Consider the following 20167-nt stretch of genomic DNA (forward strand, 5'->3'; position numbering starts at 1 on the left):
TTCTGAAAATGAATCAAAATGGAAAACTATTAAAATAGCCAATGTGGCTAGAACTCAAAGAGGCACAATAGAAAGATCAGTGCATAGAGAAGGTAGTAAAGAGGATAATGATGTCTTTCTTGCTCTGTCAACTTGCTGTGTGATATCTTCTAAATCCCTTCTGATTCCCAGCTGCCTGTGAAGCTTGATGAAGACAAGGATAACAGCTATGAAGTACTCTTTAGGAAAAATTTATTAGAGGCGGGGCGAAGGGGGAAATGTCAGTCAGAATGGGTTCCTGTAAAGTTGAGCCTTGGCCTCACGACTACTGCCCTTGGTGGAGGGGTTAGGGAGGCCTGAGAAGGGTCAGCTGTGAGCCCTTAGCGGGTGACATTGCCAGTGGCCTGGGTGACGAGCACCAGCCAGCAAAGGGCTCCTAGGTGAAGCACCAAACAGCATCTACCACAACTGCCATACACTTTCTTACAAAAAGCTATTCTCTAACAGAAGTCAGGTAAATGTGTATTACAAACAAATTCTCTTGAAAGTTACTTTCTGCTCTTTGTCTCATCTTAGTCAAGCCACTTTGGACTTTGCCTTAGAACCTGGTAAGTGGGCTTATCTTCTCACACATATCCAGCCCATGGCTGTTTCAGTAACAATACCATCTTGCAGTACAGGGTCTACCCTGCAAGGAAAATGTGAAGTTGATTAAAATGGCTTTGACAACTAAGATATTGCTTCTCCTTTTTCATGTTACCTTCCCACTATCCATTTTCCATAAGTATCCCATTTACTCTCTGATTGACTGTCTAGGGCCAGCAGGGTGAAAAGCTCTCATCAAAACTAGGTATTAGGCATTTAATTATGTAAATTTCAGACCAAAAATATCTAACTAATAGTGAAGCAAATCTCAGAGTGCCTTTATCAAAGAGCCCTTCCCTCCCTAAAAAATTTCCAGAAATATGTATTTCTGAAGCTAAATAACTTTCGTTTGGGACATGCCGCACAGTTTATCTTCATCTGAGAATGTTGTCATAAACATTTTGTAGTTTTCTGATTTCTGTTTATTGCCTGCCCTCCATCTGACTGTAAATACTGCAGGTGTAGGTGTCTTTCCTGTTCACCACCGTATCACCAACACCCAGCCCAGTGCCTGGTTCATCACAGCGCTGAACAATTATTTGTTGAAGAAAAATTATGACCCTTAGTTTATTGCAGCTTTAAAAATTCCTGGAGTAGTGAAGCCTGTTTAAATGCATTAATTCAGTGTCTCTTAATTGAATTTATGCACAGACCTACTCTTCTCCCCCAACCCCCCAACCCCCATCTGGAATATATTTTGGGAAATACTATCTTAAAGCAAGAAAAACAATTCAATAGAGGTTGGGATGTGACCTTGGTCTAGGTGGTGATTGTGCTGGTCATTCACCTTCCACCCTTCCCCAAATCCATTCTCCACCTTCTTCTACGCTGACCTTACAGGCTCCATCATCTGGGCTTTAACAGCCTCTGGTTTCTGGTTGGATTTGGCCAATGTGAGGCAATGCAAGAGATGAAAGGGCAGGAGGAGAGAGGAATTTCTTTCCTTCTCCCCCTGATCTCACTGCAGTTCTGTCTGTGGCTGCATCCCTGCATGACAATTGCTTTTCCCCAGGAGAACTCCTTCCATTCTCTAAGCTCATCCAGGCTCCAGTAACATATTCCCTTCCTCCTCCCATCTCAGTTCTCAGGGAGGTAATGACTTCCTCAGGTGCTATCCTTGGTATCCTCAACTTTGCCTGTAAGTTTCCTTAATTATACCCAAACTTTCCTAAAGAATCCTTTCGTTATAGTCTCTGCAGATCCCACCATGCCTTCTGTTTCCTGGGGCCCCTGACTATACAGTGATGGCTTCTTCAGTCTGGAATGGACTGCCAAGGGGAAATCGAACACCTTCCTGGCAGAGTTAGAGCTTCACATTTTGGTTTTGTTATTTTGACTGAAGTTTTACGAATTCCCAGAATTTCATCCATACCTGTACAGGTTAGCACAAAAATAAATCCCAGAACCAAAGTAAAGTACTCTTATGAGTTATTCATCTTTCTAGTTCCCAGTTGGGAGGCGAACTATGTATTAGATGGTTTTAATCTATTCCTCACACAGATTCTGAACTTCAAAGAAAATAGGAACTGATTCCTTGGGGACATCACTCCTCATTTTTAATATAGTTCAGGGCACGGTATGCACTTATTGCACATTAATTCAACTCATGTGTTCATTTAGATGATGGCCACAGCTGCTGAGACTAGATGAAGTGGGGGCATTATCCATTAGCTTCAGACGAAAGGGTAACATTTGGCAGCACTGCGGACAAAGGGAAAGAGGGACACATTTGTGAAAAGCAGGTACCAAATCCCCAGGTGTAATGTTTAGCATCTTTTTATGTGACATAAAGATGGGACTAATATACTTTTTATTATGACAGACGGCAATAATTAGGATCTGTCTAGTGGTGGTAGAATAGTACGAGTGCTCTTTGGGTCTATGAGCGTATGCTCTGTAGGTAGGGGTGATGATGTCACTGCAAGAACTGTTGCTTTTCTAACTAGCTTTAATAGGTATATTTGCCTTAGAAATCAATGGACTCAGAAAATCAAATAATGTTGCAAGATAAAGTTCCCTAAGATGTGTAGAGAGAAAACTTCCCATTCTGATGAATGGGCTATAGAAACCCATGCCTTGTGGAGGTCCCCACTGGCCGTCATGAGCAGTAGGAGGAGGTTATGATTAGGGGAGCACTAGTCACAGACGTGTCCCTTCAAACAAGTCCCTAAGGCTGGTCAGGTAGCAACCTGCTATTTAGCATCTCAGGAAGCCTCCAGCAGCATTAATACAAACACAGTCAATTAGAGCTGGTCTTTTCCATCAAAGATTTTGTGAGGCATAAACCCAAGATAACCACTGTCTCTGTTTTGATCTCTTTTGCTCCTTAGCCCATTTCTTCTTGGCATAGTTTCCATCACCTTGGAGATTATTTTACAGGATAAAATGGTTGCTTTCTAGTTTTGTGCATCCTTGATATGGGTTATGTGCTTCCCTTCTGTGGAACAGGTTTGTAGGATTTCAGGCTAAACCTGTTTGGGCAGCTAAACTTGTGATGAAAATAATAATAACCCAGTTCTCCTATTCTTGCTTATAAGTATTTATTTTAATAATCATTTGTTTGTATGCTTATCTCCTTCTCAAAGTATTAGTTCCCTGAGAGCCTGTCTCTTTAGTCTTTATGTTGTCTTAGGAGCTGACTCTTCCCAGGACGACTAAGGGTGGAAACAACCCATCCAACCAGGGAAAGCCCAACCCTGGCTTTTTATCTCCACCAGAAAAATGATATCAGAATCTACAGGTATATTCCCCAAAGTCTGAGTTACTCAGTCTTAACATGTGTAGGACATCAACAGTTTAGCCTGAAATCCTACGAACCAGTTTCACAGAAGGGAAAAAGGTTAAGCTTTAGCCTGGTCCAGAGGTGACCACAGAATACTCTTCCTGAGTGAGACTAGGATCTAGGCTTGTACCATTTTCACTTCATACTTTGAGGTCTCAGCCCCAAAACTCTTCAGTGTTCTCTGCTTCTGACATGGGTAACTTTTTAACAGTTTAGCAAGGTATAGCCAGAGAATCTCAAAGACCTTATTTCTAGTAATGGTGTCTATTATTAGCATGAATCAATTTGCTTCTTTTAAGATTTATTACTGTATAAAGTATAACAATTTAATGTAGTTTCCCAACTTCATTCTGTGTGTTGACATTGTGTTTCTGCTTATTCTGCATTCTGGTGGTTTTCCCATAGTGAACCCACAGATTGCATCGAGGTGGATCCCATCTCCAACTCTTGCCAGTTGAAGGAAGCTTTGTTTTTCATTCCTAGTAACTCCATTAAGATTTCAAAGATTCTGTAAAGAGTGAAGTAAGTCAGAAAGAGAAAAACAAATACCATATGCTAACACATATATATGGAATCTAAAAAAAAAAAAAGGTTCTGACGAACCTATGGGCAGGAGAGGAATAAAGACGCAGACATAGAGAATGGACTTGAGGACACGGGGAGGGGGAACGGTAAGCTGGGACGAAGTGAGAGAGTGGCATGGATATATATACACTACCAAATGTAAAATAGATAGCTAGTGGGAAGCAGCTGCATTGCACAGGGAGATCAGCTTGGTGCTTTGTGACCATCTAGAGGGGTGGGATAGGGAAGGTGGGAGGGAGATGCAAGAGGGAAGGGATATGGGGATATATGCATGCATATAGCTGATTCACTTTGTTTAAAGCAGAAACTAACACATCATTGTAAAGCAATTATACTCCAATAAAGATGTTAAAAAAAAGATTCTGTAGATATGTTTCAGACAGAGGATAAACCCAGGGTATTCTGTGTGTTTCCTACACTGTTTTCTACATTTGCTATACTAACGTAGTCCTTGAAAAATCCAGGTAGATCATGGCAAATTATGGAGGACCACCATAAACTTAATCAAGTAATAGTCTCAATCACACTCACTGTGCTGGATACAGTGTCTTTACCAGAACATAGCAACAGAGCCTCTTGTACTTGATATGGAACTATTTATTACACATAAGTTCAGGCTGTATCAGGAAGTAGAAATCCAAAGATGGGCAGGTATAACCAATCAGAGTCTTGTCCAAGGGCTACGTTAACTAGTCAGCTCTCTGACAGAATATAATTCAAAAGGACATTGTTATCATGATATTCCACAGAACATCATACGAATCCACTGCTGTGGAGTTATTTTGAGCTCCTTCTGCCTGTAGCCTAGTAGATAGAGAAAGGAGTTACTAGAGTTACTAACACTGTTATCTTGAGGGGATATGGTTACTTCTGCAACACAGGGGCAAGGAGAAGTGTATCTGAAATTCAAGACAGTCACTGGGGAAGCTTTTCTACACCTAGCACCATGAAAAGATGATCCCTTCCATGTCCCCGGGCACTCAACATTCCCTTACAATCCTGCAGCTTTCTACTGCAAGACCCACTGAGTTCTGTCTGAGGGTTTCCCTCTTGGCTCATGCATGAGGCAGGTCAAAATGTCAGTGCATCGATATTCCTGGAAACAGATCTCAACCAGTGATGGATGGAAGTTGGTGGATAAATACCCCAGCTTCCTCTCCTTTGGGAAGGAACGAAATAATCCTTTCAACAGGCCACTGCTGCAGAAGTTTAGAGAGAGAATAACCACAGTAGTCTGGATAGAGAAGGCTTCATGGAAGAGGTGGAACTTGATCTCCTAGAAGAAAGATCAAATTTTGACAAGTGGCAAAGAGAAGGGAGAGCATTAGAGAGGTGGAATGGTATGGGCCAAAGTCTACGAGTATAATAGCTTTCTTTTGTTCCAAGTAGGTTAAGCTAATATTTCTTAACCTCCCTTACATATACCAAGCACTGTGCTAGGTTAATTACCTACTCTGTTAAGGAAGAAGAAGTAGATTGGTGTGGCTGAGAGTATTTAAGTAGAGAAACTTCAAAATATATTAAAAACCGCCAGGGAAATTCGAATTTCAGTAACAAGTGTTTGGGATTGTGGGATTTGACTAGTGGGAGTGAGATATACATTTTAGGATCTAATTCAATAGCATGAATAGCAAAGGCTGGAGTAAAGTGATATTGGAAGGTAGGAGACCAGTTGAGAGACCCTTGAAATAGGCCAGAGAAGGTATGACATCACATAACATGGGCCTCACTAGGATGAGGCCATGTGGACTGGAGAGGAATGTTCAGATATGAGCCTGTCAAAGATACGCATTAGGGAAGAGGGAGAAATCAAGGAAGACCCCATGGTTTCCTAGCTGATGGTGGAGGGGGTGGGGAGATAGCAGATGACAGAGGAGGAATGGACAGTCTGGAAAGTGGAAGAAATCACCAGCTTGCTCTACCACATCCCTCTTCCTCTTCCTGAAAACCCTCATAGCTAGGAGCTTCTGAAACCTCATACCAAATTCAGTTTTTGAGGATTCAGTTCACTAAGGGAGGAAGTGTTGAACCATATTCTAAGCCTCCCTGAGCTCCTGCCTCTTGTATTCTTCATGAATCATAATATTTACTAGAAGGGGAACTGTACTTTCTAATTCCCATTCCAATTTGCTGTCCTCATGGAGAATCTTATTATTGCAACACCCTTAGACATTCTAAATTTGGAATTTCCCAACTTCCATCAGCATAAGTGATAGCTTTAATGTTTCTTAAATACACTGTTTGGGCATTTAATTATATTATGCAAAATTAGTAAACAGCTATTTCAAGACAGGGCTGATTAAACTGAATCTGCAAGGTATGGTATTTATTAGTATTGTATTTTCAGAACCAAGTGATATAGTGTCCTAGCTCTTGAAGTTGAAAGATGAGTGGTGCCTAGAAAATGATTTAACAGTGATGACGGCTGGTGTTTAATGAAATAGTTGTTTTGATGACTTCTTGTAGAACTGATTAGACCCCCAAGGGGCTGGCTGAGAGAGAGACACGTGTACTCTCCTTTTTTCCTTTCCATCACTCACATAGCCCCATGGATGCTCCTCACCCATTCTAGAATTTTTGCTCTTTTTCACATTGCTAGATGTCCTGTCAGCTAAAAGAGTTGCTGACCAGGGGGAATCCCAGCACTGCAGATGAAGATGGCTGTAGAAAAAGGACTGAGGGATTGTGGAGGGAAGGTGATGAATGGAAATGTTGAAAATAAAATACATCTTTATGCTGGTCCTTCAGCTAAAGCCATGGTGTCTTTTTAGCATTCACCCTTCTGTCATGTGATGAGGTGCCTACAGAGTCCCATGCCTACCGTGCTGCTGTTAATTTCTTCAGGTTTCTTTGTAAAAATAAGGTGTCCGTGGCAATATATTCTAAAATCTTTCTCATCCTCTGTATTCCTCTCCCTATTTGTATGCCTTTTCTTATTTTTAAGGAATTCAGAGTGAAAATATATTCGTTACTGGATGGTTTCTGGTCTATGAAATCTGCCTTCATTCCAGATGCTTATCTGTAACAGGATTCCACAGCCAGGCTGTTGTTTCAGAGACTGACTGGTGAGGTAGCAGTTTGAGGCCTGATTTAAGACTTTGGGTAAGATTTCACCAGACCATGTCTCAAGATCATCACCAGAGACTTTCTTTCTGTCTGTGGCCATCTGGATATTACGTGAAAAACAGTATACTAGTTTGATCATATATAAATTCCACTGGTAGCCTGCTTCAGGGAAAGTTGCTGCTCTTGGCCTATTTGCCTTTTCCAGAACTCCTATGAATATCTTAAAATATGGATATCCTGCATAGAAATGTACTTTTCAGGACGTAATAGAGGACAAATTAAAAATCTGTGAGTTTCATATGCATGACTTTTCTCCTGGTATCTCAAATTCCAGTCTGCGAATAGCCTCCCTTCTTCCTTTGGGCCTGAAGCGGGTGATGCTGTCTTGGGTTGAATATCCCAGGGCTTCAGCTCTGGGAATCATTTCTATACCTCCAGGAAACCATGGGGATCGACATAGTCTATGGTATATTTTCAACTGTGTGGTTGGGTCTTTGGTTATTTTGGAATCAATACATTTTTACCTTTTTCTGCTCTTTGTCATCGCTTTTCTTTTTTGCCCCTAGGAGTTTTCCTTCTCTCTAGTTGTTCCTCTGTACCATTTGTGTCTGCATATCTGTGTATCATCTCCATTTCCTACTGGTAAAGGCTTTTGGTTAAATTCTCAACTATTTATATGCTCTTCACTGAAAAAGACATTACTTTTTGTCATTTCTGCATCTTTTCCTTTCAGGAGCTAGCTGCCCTTCCCCTATTTGGTGGCACTGTCTGACCACCTGGTCTCACCTCCTCTGGTACCCAGCTCTGGCCTGTCCAGCCCTTTAGTCTGCACCTGATTCGCTCAGGTATGGGCATGTAACCTAAGTCAAGCCAGTCATAGTTCTTTCCAGGATTTCTGTGAGATCTTTCAGGGAAGTGGCCCATTTTCATTCTTTCTTTGGGATAGTTAACTGTACGGAGAGTAAAGCTTAGGACTGGCAAGTATTACCTTTGTTACATCAGGGGGGGGTCTCCCTCAGAATGAAGCCAACACAGAGAAAAGCAAAGCCAAGAGAGAGAGGGCTGCATCGAGTCCTTGACTTGGTTGAGCCCCAGGCTCCCAGCCACTCCTTCTCAGGTACACGGGCCAATAAGTTCCCTTTTCTGCGTAAGCTACTTTGAGTTTCTGTCCCAGCATCTAAAAGATTCCTGACTAAACCACAAACACAAAATGCCAGTTATAAGTCAAGAAATGTCACCTTAAACAAGAGAAGGTCTCACTAGCCTACGACTAGAAATATAATTTCACATATATTTAGTACCGAATTGTGAATGAGAGGGACTAGATTCTTTCTTACCCTCCAGAAGGTGGGGACAACAAGCCCAGGTATCCCTAGTTATACCTGGTCCTGCTGAGTGCTTTTCACCAGTGCTCAGAAACAGGTCGCTCGAAGGGGTCCCTGGCATTTTTGTTCCTCATCATGCTGCCTCATCACTTTTCTTTAAAGCCCCAAGGTTCTGTCCCCCTCAGGTCACTGCATCAAACACCAGTCTGGCCCTTGTGAGGCAGAATGGAGGCTGCTCTTCCCTTTACCATTCCTTTTCAAGACTGAGAGAAGGTCCTTCTCTTGATCTGGACACCACAACTGTGAGCAGAGCCTACCTTACTGGTGTGTGGGTTGGCTGTCCTCATAGCCCACAGTCCCAGCGTGGAGAGGCCAGGCCGCTCCAAGTTCTCTAGGTGTGTCCAGCCCTCAGAGCCAAGACCCAGGGAAAGCATGCAATTTCTAGTTCCTCCAGTCTAAGGCCTGCCTCTCCAAGCCTTATTTCCTGTTCCAGAAGCAACTTAGATCGTTGACAGAGGCAATGCCTTCTCCATGTGGGGAAAGCCTACGCCACACACAAGAGCATGGTCTTGCTCACTGGCCCCAGTGGGCTAATGACTCAGAACGTACCGACCAACACCAGCACCTGCAGCCTTCAGTGACACCTTGTGTGGGACAGCGCCAGTCCAATCCAGTCAGTTCTGTTGAATTGCTTCCTCCAGTGCCTTTCTCCCAGTAAGAGGTGGAGATCACCCCTTAACATATACTATAGTCTTCATGCTGCCAACTTAAGACACACTCCTTAACACTGCCTAGAATTGAGCTTGAAGAAAACGAAAGAGGGTGCAGTGCAGAGAGTAAAGGGAATGTGTGTCGGGATGTAAGTATGGTCGTCAAAGAAGGGGTATCTAAACAGGAGACATCAAAGCTGGTTCCTGAGGGAGTAGAAGGAGCCAGGAAGAGAAAACATTATGTTCCCAGAAGTACAAGAGACTCAAGATTTTCAAAAAGGTGAAGGGAAGCCGTGTACAGTGGGAGAGAGAGAGAATGGTAGGGAGGTAGGCAGGAGTCACATCATGCAAACAGTTTACAGATGTTTGAATTTTATTCTAAATGCAATGAGAAGCCATTGAAGAGTTCTACATGGGTCAGATACTTAATCAGATTCATGCATTTAAAAGACTAGTTTGGTTTCTGTAGGGAGAATGGATAAGAGGAGGCAACATGGTAAAGAAGGGAACCCAGTGAAAAGGCTTTTGCAGTGGATCAAGTCAAAGATGATGGTGGCTTGGCCAGGGTGGTGAAATAGAGATGGAGAGATGGAGACTGATTTGAGATATTTTGCAAGTAAAAGAGACATTTTATTAATTATTTGTTGTAGGGGGTGTGGGAAAGTGGCATGAAGAATGATTCTTAAGTCTCTGGATTACACCATTGGATGGATGGTGGTACCATTTCCTAAGAGGGAGAAGACCAGGGGAGGAAAAGGTTTTGAAAAGAGGGGGTAGGAATCAAAAGTTCAGTTTTAAGGACAATTTTGAGATACAAGAGATTCACATGGAGACATCATATAGGTTGGTGAACAGACCAGAGCGCATTTCAGAGCCTGGAGATTATTTGGGAAACCTCAGCATGTTGGTGATAGTTAAGCCATGCAATGGGAATGAGATCACCTGAGGACAAGGCCCTGGATTAAGCCTTAGGAGCTCCAATAATTGATGGTGAGGTAAAGGAAGAGAAGTTGGCAAAACAGACTATGGAGAAGCTGCTAAGGAGGAAAAACTGGAGAACACAGGATCTGAAAGGACAGCAAAAGAATATCTTCAGATGAAGGAGAGCTTAGCTGTGAGAGCTAGAAGAAGAGCTCAGAGAAGTGAGCACTGGGTTTTGCCACATACAGGTGATGGGTGGCCTCGCCAAGGGTTCTTTCTGGTGGAATAGAAGAGACAGAAGTCAGATTGGGTTGAGGAGTGAATGGGAGAGGAGGAAGTCGAGACAGCAAAGGTGGAGAATTAATTCAGGGACTTTGTAAAGGGAAGTAGGGAAAAGGGAGTAGTCACTGGAAAAAAAAGTGGGGCCTGAAGCGTTTTGATTTTCTTAGATAGGAAGTACTAGACAGTATTTACTGATAGGAATTAAGGAATTAGGGGGAAAGTAAATAAGGACTCAGGAGATTGAGAATGACAAAGAGAATGAAGTTCTTAAGAAGGGATAAAGTCAATAGTAGTGCTTTTCAAGTGTTGGTGTACGTGGGCCTGTAAATCCCCCCAGGAAGCTTGTGAAATGGCAGATTCTGATTCAGCGGGTCTGGCGGGGTGGGGGGAGGTGAGGGTGGAGGGATGAGATTTTGCATTTCTAACAGTTTCCCAGGTGATACTGATGATGCTGGTCCAAAGACCACTTTGAGTAGCAAGGGTGGAGCAAAAAGGGATATGCTTTTAAATGAAAAAATGGAGAAGAGAAAAGAGGGCATACAAGCCATATCCAAGAGGGGAAAAGTAAGCCCTAAAGAAATGTAGTTAAATTTTTGGGCAGAGTTGAGGTTTGCAAGTATGAACCTAATGAGAAACCAGTCTACAACATTTCATAGCTTGGCTGCCCCCAAGGAGAGGGAGATGGTTGCATTTCTCTATTGTTGGGGTTTTGCCAATTGAGTATGAGAGTGGGAGTAGGGGTTAGAGAGGAAGGTCTTTTCCAAACTGATTGTAAGGATGATCATGGAATCTAAGCTGGACAAGAATGGAAGGGGACTTATTGTTCCTGCCAAATGCATGTCAGTTGTGATGGCAACATTAATTTCTGTGAAGAGACATGTCAAGGTCATTCTGGAAAAAAAATACTGGCTCATTATACAAGCACATGCTATTGTCTTAAAAAACACTGATTCTAATTGAGAAATGAGAGTTATCACATAGCTATGGATTTTCTGTGATTCCTGTGTATTAGCTAAGAATGTGTTTGGCTGTAAGAAGAGATGACTCAACGAGTAGTAGCCTAAATAGCATTTAACATAACAAGAAAGGTAGAGGTAGAATCATTGTTCTTTTTAACTGCTCAGCAAGGCCACTTTTGATCCAATTTCTTTGTATCCTTTTTGTCCTCATAGTTATTTCCTCCTGCTTACAAGATGGCTGCTGCTGCTCTAGACAGCCCTTCCACATTCATACCAGGAAGAAAGGAGGAGATGATGATGCCAACTGCAATTGTCCCTTTTTATCAGAAATGCAAAATCTTTCCCAGAAACCCCCAGCAGACTTCCACTTACATTGTATTGGCCAGAATCTCATCACATGTCCATTATGCAAGGGAAGTGGGTAAAATGAGTATTTAGCTTTCCTACTTTCCATGATAGAGGTTGACAAGGGATAAAGGTATTGGGAATGGGGGTTGGTTCAGCCCACCTATAATATGTCTCATTGAGAGCTGGCTGGAGACCTTATCTAAGTATCTCTGCTTTAGAGCAGTCAGTCTACCAGTAATATCCTATTATGTTAAATGTACTGTGCTCAATAATAAAGAACTGTCTTCTCTTACACCTGGTTCTCTTTCTAGTCTTTGATGGCATGAAGGTCTGTGTTTGAGCAGGAATATGGAATATACTGTTCCAATAACAGAGACCTGTTATTCTCTGGGCCTGCAATAACTCTTAACTGGCTCATATTCCCAAGATAATTCAGTGGTTGTTTAGGGGAAAGAAAATAAAGAATGACAATATTCAATAAATGTTTGCCAAAATAAGGAAGATGGAAGAGTATGAATTACAGAGGCCCCAAAGATCTATCTACTGAGATATAACTCTGTCATCATTCCTTTCCAGATAACAGACTGTACATTTATTTGGACTAAAGTTCAAATGTTATATATGTTAATTTGTAAGTCCCAGGCTTCACACAGTGATGGTTGTACATGTGTCGCATTTGTAGTAATAGCTCAATTCTCGATGCTCCAAAGCCCCTGCCTGCCTAATCGGCAAGATATCTGATCTTGTCCCACAACCCTCTCTCCCCTCGTGTCCCCAGATGTCATTAGCCTTTCCCATGTATACATTGTCCACAGTCCTTTACTGAGTTCCAGAAAAGAGACAGATAGACTTTGAAAGCTCTAGGAGCAGAAACTTCTCTGTTGCCGCATAGATAATAAACCCCAAAGACAGGGCACAAAAAGCAAATATGCCTAAAGCACAGCTTCAGGAGCCAGATTGCCTGGGTTCTAATCTCAGCTCTGCCACTTGTTAGATATGTGACCTCGGCCAATTACTTAATCGCTGCGTGCCTCAGTTTCCCCATCTGTAAATTGTAGATGATAATCATATCTCTCCTAGCGTGTTGTTTCGACGACTGAATGGCTAATACATATACAGAGCTGAGAGCCGTGCCTGGCACTAAGTCAGTCCTGTAGAAGAGTTTGCTATTATTATCATGACCACTACTACTGCTGCTACTAATACTACTGTCCTTATGTCTATGTTTAATAACCAGCTAGTGCCTCGCACCTTGCACACTAGAGACGTTCAATAAGTATCTGTTGAGATGTGTTGTTTTTTTTTTTTTTTTTTTTTTTTATTTATTTTTGGCTGTGTTGGGTCTTCGTTTCCGTGCGAGGGCTTTCTCTAGTTGTGGCAAGTGGGGGCCACTCTTCACCGCGATGCGCGGGCCTCTCACTGTCGCGGCCTCTCTTGTTGCGGAGCACAGGCTCTGGACGCACAGGCTCCGGACGCGCAGGCTCAGTAGTTGTGGCTCACGGGCCCAGTTGCTCCGTGGCATGTGGGATCTTCCCAGACCAGGGCTCGAACCCGTGTCCCCTGCATCGGCAGGCAGATTCTCAACCACTGCGCCACCAGGGAAGCCCCTGAGATGTGTTTTGAAGGAAGGAAGATGAGGGCAGTTAGATGGTGGGTGATGACTTGTGGTATCTATTAAAAGTGATGTTAATTTTTAGCTCAGGAAGCCAGAAAGAATAAGAAACTGTACATGACTGCCTTAGAGAGAATATCTTCTTGCCCTCTAACTTAGATGTCAGCCCTCTGTATTCAAAAAAATGAAATCCTGTGTTGCCACTTCCTGGATTATTAAAACCCCCTAGAATGGTGACTTTCATGCCTCCAACCCCACACCTGTTTGGAAGCTCGTATGGGCTGCTCCCGAGGAGAGAGACCCACTGTCAGCTGTTTTATATACTGTGGTTTCATTGCTTCAAAAGGTTTTTTTTAAAAAAAGTCACCATACTAGATGAATCAAGAAAAGAGCATATGCAGCTGCTTTTCAGGGTTTCTTGTTTGGCTGACCCAGACCCAGCACCTCATGCATTTCCTGGTGGGTCTGAGTAGAGCTCTGTGTGAATTGCCCTCTGAATCAAAAACCAAGCAAATAACATGCTTGTCTAAAGACCTTTCTTCCTGCCCTCTCCTCGCTTTTTATTCCTTACTGTCCTTTTGTGCGCCAGTTATGCTATACATTTTCTTTTTATGTTTTTATGGCTGCTGGGGTTGCTTTCAGAAGGATACCCTAAGACGGCAGAGAAATTAATGCATCAAGGGATTTCAAGCAGAAAAATCCATCTGACTTGGTGACCGTTGGTAAGCATTAGAGAAAATCTCACTTACTGGAGAACCATAAGTTCTGCAATTTCATTTCGGCTTACTTTGCTGCCCTTCCCAAAGCTCCGGGTTCAAAGAGAAGAGGAGAAAGCAACTTCACTGAATTTGGTCAGAGAGAGAACTCTGAAGCCCACAGCAAAGCTGTCCAGAGCAAAGGAACTGTAAGAAAAATATCTCCTTGTTGGTCCAAATCCGATTTCCTGATGCCCTGTTGCATTTTAATGAAAACTTGAAGCCATGTCCCAGACTTCCTTTACAGCTGATGGATGGGGAGTATTGCTTCTGAAGAAGGCACACATTCTTTCTGCCTTTTTCTCCTTCTAGCTGCTTTATTGGATGCTTTAGCTCAACCCCTTATCATTGTTTTGTGATGAAGGCTGCATACCAGCTCATCTCGGAGTGGTTTGTGTTCTTTCACAGGGGCAGGGCCGAGGAAGAATATCTTTTTCAAGAGAGGAAAAGTGGAATTTGTCAGTGATGCAAACCAGACAGGAAGGGAAGGAAGGAGACTCTGGTTATTCACAAAAGGATTCTAAGACGCTGAAAAGTGAGCCCGACAGATTCAGTCAGCAGCTGAGGTCATCTGCCTGCAATTCAGTGATCTGGACTCTAATCACAGAGCTGATAGGACCAGGGGCCTGTGTGGGGCTGTGCACTTCTCTGTGCTTTGAAGGTCATGACAGACACTAAGGGTTTCATCAGGCAGAGTGAGGAAGCCTCTCTCTCAGGAAGACCTTTGACCTGAGTCTTGTTTTTTTTTTGTGTGTGTGGTACATGGGCCTCTCACTGTTGTGGCCTCTCCCGTTGCAGAGCACAGGCTCCAGATGCGCAGGCTCAGCGGCCATGGCTCACGGGCCCAGCCGCTCCGCGGCATGTGGGATCTTCCGGGACCGGGGCACGAACCCCTGTCCCCTGCATCAGCAGGCGGACTCTCAACCACTGCGCCACCAGGGAAGCCCCTGAGTCTTGTTCTTTGTGTGGTTAGTCTTCCAACTGCCCCAAATTTAACTCTTCCATACAGGCCTGTGAAATGGTTCTATCCTTCTTAAGAGAATCAATCCAATTTAAGAACTCAAATTAGAACTAAAGCAATTCCATTTCTATGCGAAAGTCCATTTTAGCATTGCTGTCCTGTGATGTCACCATCTCTCTGGGGGTACTGCACTTTCCTGACCAGTGTTTTCTAAAAGGGACTTTTTTTTTTTTTAACATCCTTACTGAAGTATAATTGACTTACAGTGTTGTGCTAGTTTCCACCGTACAACAAAGTGAATCAGCCACATGTATACATATATATCCCCATATCCCTCCCTATTGCGTCTTCCTCCCACCCTCCCTATCCCACCCCTCCAGGTGGTCAAAAAGCACCGAGCTGATCTCCCTGTGCTATGCGGCTGCTTCCCACTAGCTATCTATTTTACATTTGGTAGTGTATATATATCAATACTACTCTCTCACTTCGTCTAAAAGGGACTTTAAAAAAAAAAGATTTCACAACAAATAATCTAATATTTTGCAGTACCTCTAAGGCTATATCTAATTTTGAGGGGAAAAAACCTAAGAAGTAATGCAATTTTGTTTATTTTTGATGCGTGGTTTAAACCTAAGAGTCAAGTAATGATTGATTGTATAACTGTGTAGCTATTAGATACATATGCCTACTTTAGTTATTATGGAATGCCAAAGAGTTTCAATACTTTTTGTTCATAAGATGTTTAAAATTTAGTTAGGGAAACAAAATAATCTCAAATAGCAATTAGTGAGTAGACAATGTGATAATTAACTGTATTTTAAACTGACAAAATAAAGTGCTAAAGAATCAAGTATAGAGAACAGAGTTGGGTAGGATGAGATGTTAATTGCATAGGATGGATTAAAAAGGCAAAAGCAGTTACAGAGGGACGACTATGGTGCCACTTGCTAGGGAACTGAGGAGAAAGCAGCTTTTAAAAAATCTCGTTCTTTGAAATAGGGTCATTTGTAGAGACGTGGATGGACCTAGAGGCTGTCATACAGAGTGAAGTAAGTCAGAAAGAGAGAAACAAACACTGTATATTAATGCATATATGTGGAATCTAGAAAAATCGTACAGATGAACCTGTTTGCAAGACAGAAATGGAGACACAGATGTAGAGAACAAATGTATGGAACCAAGCTGGGAAAGGGGGGTGGGGTGGGATGACCTGGGAGATTGGGATTGACATATATACACTAATATGTATAAAATAGATATCTAATGAGTTCCTTGTGCTGCTGTACAGCACAGGTAACTCCACTTCACTGTACAGTAGAAACTAACACAACATTGTAAAACAACTCTACCCCAATTAAAAACAAACTCTTGTTCTTGGTTGTATTGCATTGCTCTGCAGGTAGTTTATTATTCTTGATGTCAGATCTATTAGTTACCTTAATGTCTGTAAGAAAAGGAATATACCAATACTTCTGTAATGTATTAAGTGGAATTTGAATGTTCCTGGGAAGGTTTACCGTGGGAAAAGGGGTGCAAATTTAAGCTCTTACAAGATTGCTTTTACCCACTGACTAAGCTCCTTCTCCTCTCTTACAAATGTTTCCTAGCTTTTCCTAAAATGTCTCACAATGTTCATGAGGACTAGTGCCAGGGGGCTTTTTAAAAAAAGTAGATTTCTGTTACATGATTTCACTTACCATCAACCATGTTACCGCTTTAAGTGGCATAAAGCTGGGCCCTTCATCTCCCAAGATGTATCAACATTTCCTTTTGAGCAATAAGGCTGCTTCTTCAGCTGTTTTGCACTCTATTCATTAGGGAAGCTGAAAAAAAACAAAGAGCAATATGAGTAACACGGTTAAAGGAGAATGGGGCAGCCCGTTGGCAGAGTTCTCATTAGTTAATGCTACCAACAAGACCCCCAAAATCTTAGCTCTTACACTAGTCTTTTCTTAGACTCTGTCTCATCTCATTCCCTTTGGCACCTATTCCATCAGGGGCTTCATGGTAAGCCTGGGCTTATTGTTAAGGACCTGATAAAGGGATTTCTGTAAAATTCATACTTGATCTTACATTTCCAATTTGTGAAGTGGATGGGAACAAAATTGCTTGGATGCTGCTTTTCATCTGAAACTGGTAGAGCACAAGCAGATTATTTGATGGGGTACCAGGGATCACCAGCTTTCTTTGGATCACACTATGAGAAGCACTGTGCTAGGTCCATCAAGGGCATGGGCTACCTTGCCTGAAAAAGAATCAGATGGGGACTTGACGCTCTATATGAGTGGAAGAAGGAAGAAGCCTGAACCTGGAGTGTGGCTGTTTTTTCCTGAAGCTGGGCAGAGGCAGGAGGTGGCTGCCATGGAGTATTCTAGAGGTGTCAGAACCTCAGATGGGAGTGACTCTGTGCCTGTGGAACTAGAAACCAAGTGGCTTAAACATGGGGGTCCCAGAACAGGTTTCCTTGGCTGAGTTTGGTGAGAGTGTGAAGGATCGTTTGAGGGACTGTCAGCAGTACTAGTTGTTTTTTATGTCCTTAAAGGTTTGTGAAATAAGGAAAAAACTCCATCCCAATTGGGTTATCCTCCATTTTCCTGGATGACGCAAGCCTGGGGTTCTTGTAAGGTCCAAGAGTGGTGATGAAGCCCTGATAAACAAACTTCTCATTAACCATGGTGAAGGAGTGTTGGAAGCAGCTTTAATTTTATTTAGAAAAATTAATTAATTTTATTTAGAAAAACTAAGAAATATAAATGCTATTGCATTCCAGATGCCATGGGATAATTAAGATCGGTTACAAGTCTTCAACAGAAGATCACTGAAAAAAAGACCTGTTTCTGTTGGGATATGGATTTCTCTGATCTTGTTTGAGAACTGGCTTCACAGGCAAGGCAAATTTAACAAGCAAAAATGCAAACCAATTAGGAATTACTAAAGCCACACTCCCATTTGGTAAAATGAAAAAAGAAAAACCTTAACTAAACTTGGATATAGTGAAATTCATCACTATTTCCAAGCAAAGGTGACAAGCAATACTGAACACTTCTCTGGAATTTCAGTCACTAAATATGGGGTATTTTAAAGACCTTTAGTGGCCATGAGCACTCTTGTGCATTTCTCACTCACATCATATCAAGTATATTAAAATGAACTGATAACCACATTTAATTAAATGCATACAGAAATGTAAGAGTTGAGTTGCAGTTCCATGTTGCATTTTTAAAGATAAAAACATTAGTTTTAACTCTGTGATTTTCTTTTTAATATTTGGAACCAATCAATTTTCCCCCATACCTCTCTAATATTTCCACAGATCCTTGGAAATTTTGAAGGCCCCACAAGATCAAACCTATGGTGCCTAATAGATTAAAGGACCTGTACAGATGGAGAGCTAGTGGTCAGATGTATGCTTTCTGTGGCAATTGACCTGTCCTGCTCCTCATAAAAACAGCAGTTTACAAGGGGCAATGTCCTTAAGCCAGTGTCAGATTCTATCACTTAACATGGCACAGCAATCCTTTCCTTTCCAGGTGAACTGCAAACGTATTTCAGTGGAAGGAATGTGTCTATAAAGAGGTTGAAAAAAAGTTTTTCTAATGATACAAATAAATTGAACCAGTGGCTGTTTTTCATGGCTTCCAAATGCAAAGGCATTATGATTTGATCAGGTATATTTTATAAGAATATGAAATATCTCCTTTTTAATGAGCAGGTTTGGGGTAGCTTGAAACAGTGGAATATTGGCAAGAATACTGGACACAGGGAGAGAAAGATGAACTTGGTTTTACTTCTCGCACTAAGGAATTGTGTGAGCTTCACTGCATCTCTTGGCCCATGCAGGCCTCAGTTACTTCCCTCGTGTAGTGAATGATTTGGAGTGAACAGGTACTGTATTTTCTAGACTTCGGTTATTTACAAAGCACTTTTATGATTTTTGCCATATTCATGTGATATCAGGCCAATAAATTTGTAATACTTTCATTTGTATAAACTCCACTCTTCACTTTAACAAGTATTTGAGGAGACGTCTGCTTTTGGTCAAGATGAAATAATAGGGAGCAGATTTACCCTCCCACCTGAAACAACTAAATACACGAACAAAATATACAAAGCAAGAATTTTCAAGACGTTGGACATCAGGCAATGAAGGCAGTGGTACGAGAGGAAACAAATGCGGTGAACTCTACAATTGCCCTAGCTTATTGCCTAGAGTTTCCAGATCTTTCTAAACAATAAGCTGGGGCAATTGTAGGGTTCACTTCATTTGTTTCCAGTTGTGGTACAGGGAAGGGGAATCCCAGCAGAGCCTCGCAGTTTCCCTGGGTTGAGGAAATGGAACTGGGAGTCAGCGGAAGCCAGGGTGCTGGAAAGTGAACAGCTGTACAGAGAGAAAACTCTAGATCTGAAGAAGGTTTCTCTCCAGTATTCAGCTGAGTACTGATCATGCGTGCAGGTGAGGAAACTATCAAGTCTGGGGAGAGAACCATCTGAAAGTATTAGAGGGAACAATCAGCAGGAATCATAAAGGGCAGGAAACAGTGCCTATTCTCACCACGTAGATCTCGTAATTCACAGGGCATCAGGTATACAGAAGGGTATTGCCTCAACAGCGGGGAAAGTTAGTCCTAGACTAAACTCTACTCTGGTCTCATCTAACAAAGCTTAAAAGGAAGACCTGAGAGGATCATTCTGTTTCCAGGTAACCCAACTGCATCCCAGAACAAAGTTCAAGAATATTTATTTAAAAAGAAATTATGGCCAGAACCAAAAAAAGTAAAATTCCAATTTATGGTGCCCAGTCAAAAATTACCAGGAATGCAAAGAAGCATAATGAAGAGAAAAAAATTGATCAATCAGAACCAATCCAGGACTGACACAATTATAGAATTTGTTCACAAGGATATTAAATCAGTTATTATAACCGTATTCCATATGTTCAAAATGCTAGAGGAAAAGCTAAAGATTGTAAGTAGAGAAGTGAAACATGAAAAAGATGCAAATTGAACTCTTAGAGATGAAAACTACAATGGCTGAGGTGAGAAATGTACTGGGAAGGATTAATGTCATATTGGACATTATAGAAGAAAAGACTAATGAACCTGAAGACAAAGCCACTCTGAATGAAACATAGAGGGGGAAAAAAGGATTAAAGTAGTGAACAGAGCTTCAGGGGGCTGTGGGAACACTTTAAGCTGTCTAGTAATTATAGTCCCTGAAGGGCAGGGGAGGAGACAAAA

Source organism: Mesoplodon mirus, assembly GCF_964341445.2.
Source record: "Mesoplodon mirus genome assembly, chromosome: 8".
NCBI classification, from domain to species: domain Eukaryota; kingdom Metazoa; phylum Chordata; class Mammalia; order Artiodactyla; family Ziphiidae; genus Mesoplodon; species Mesoplodon mirus.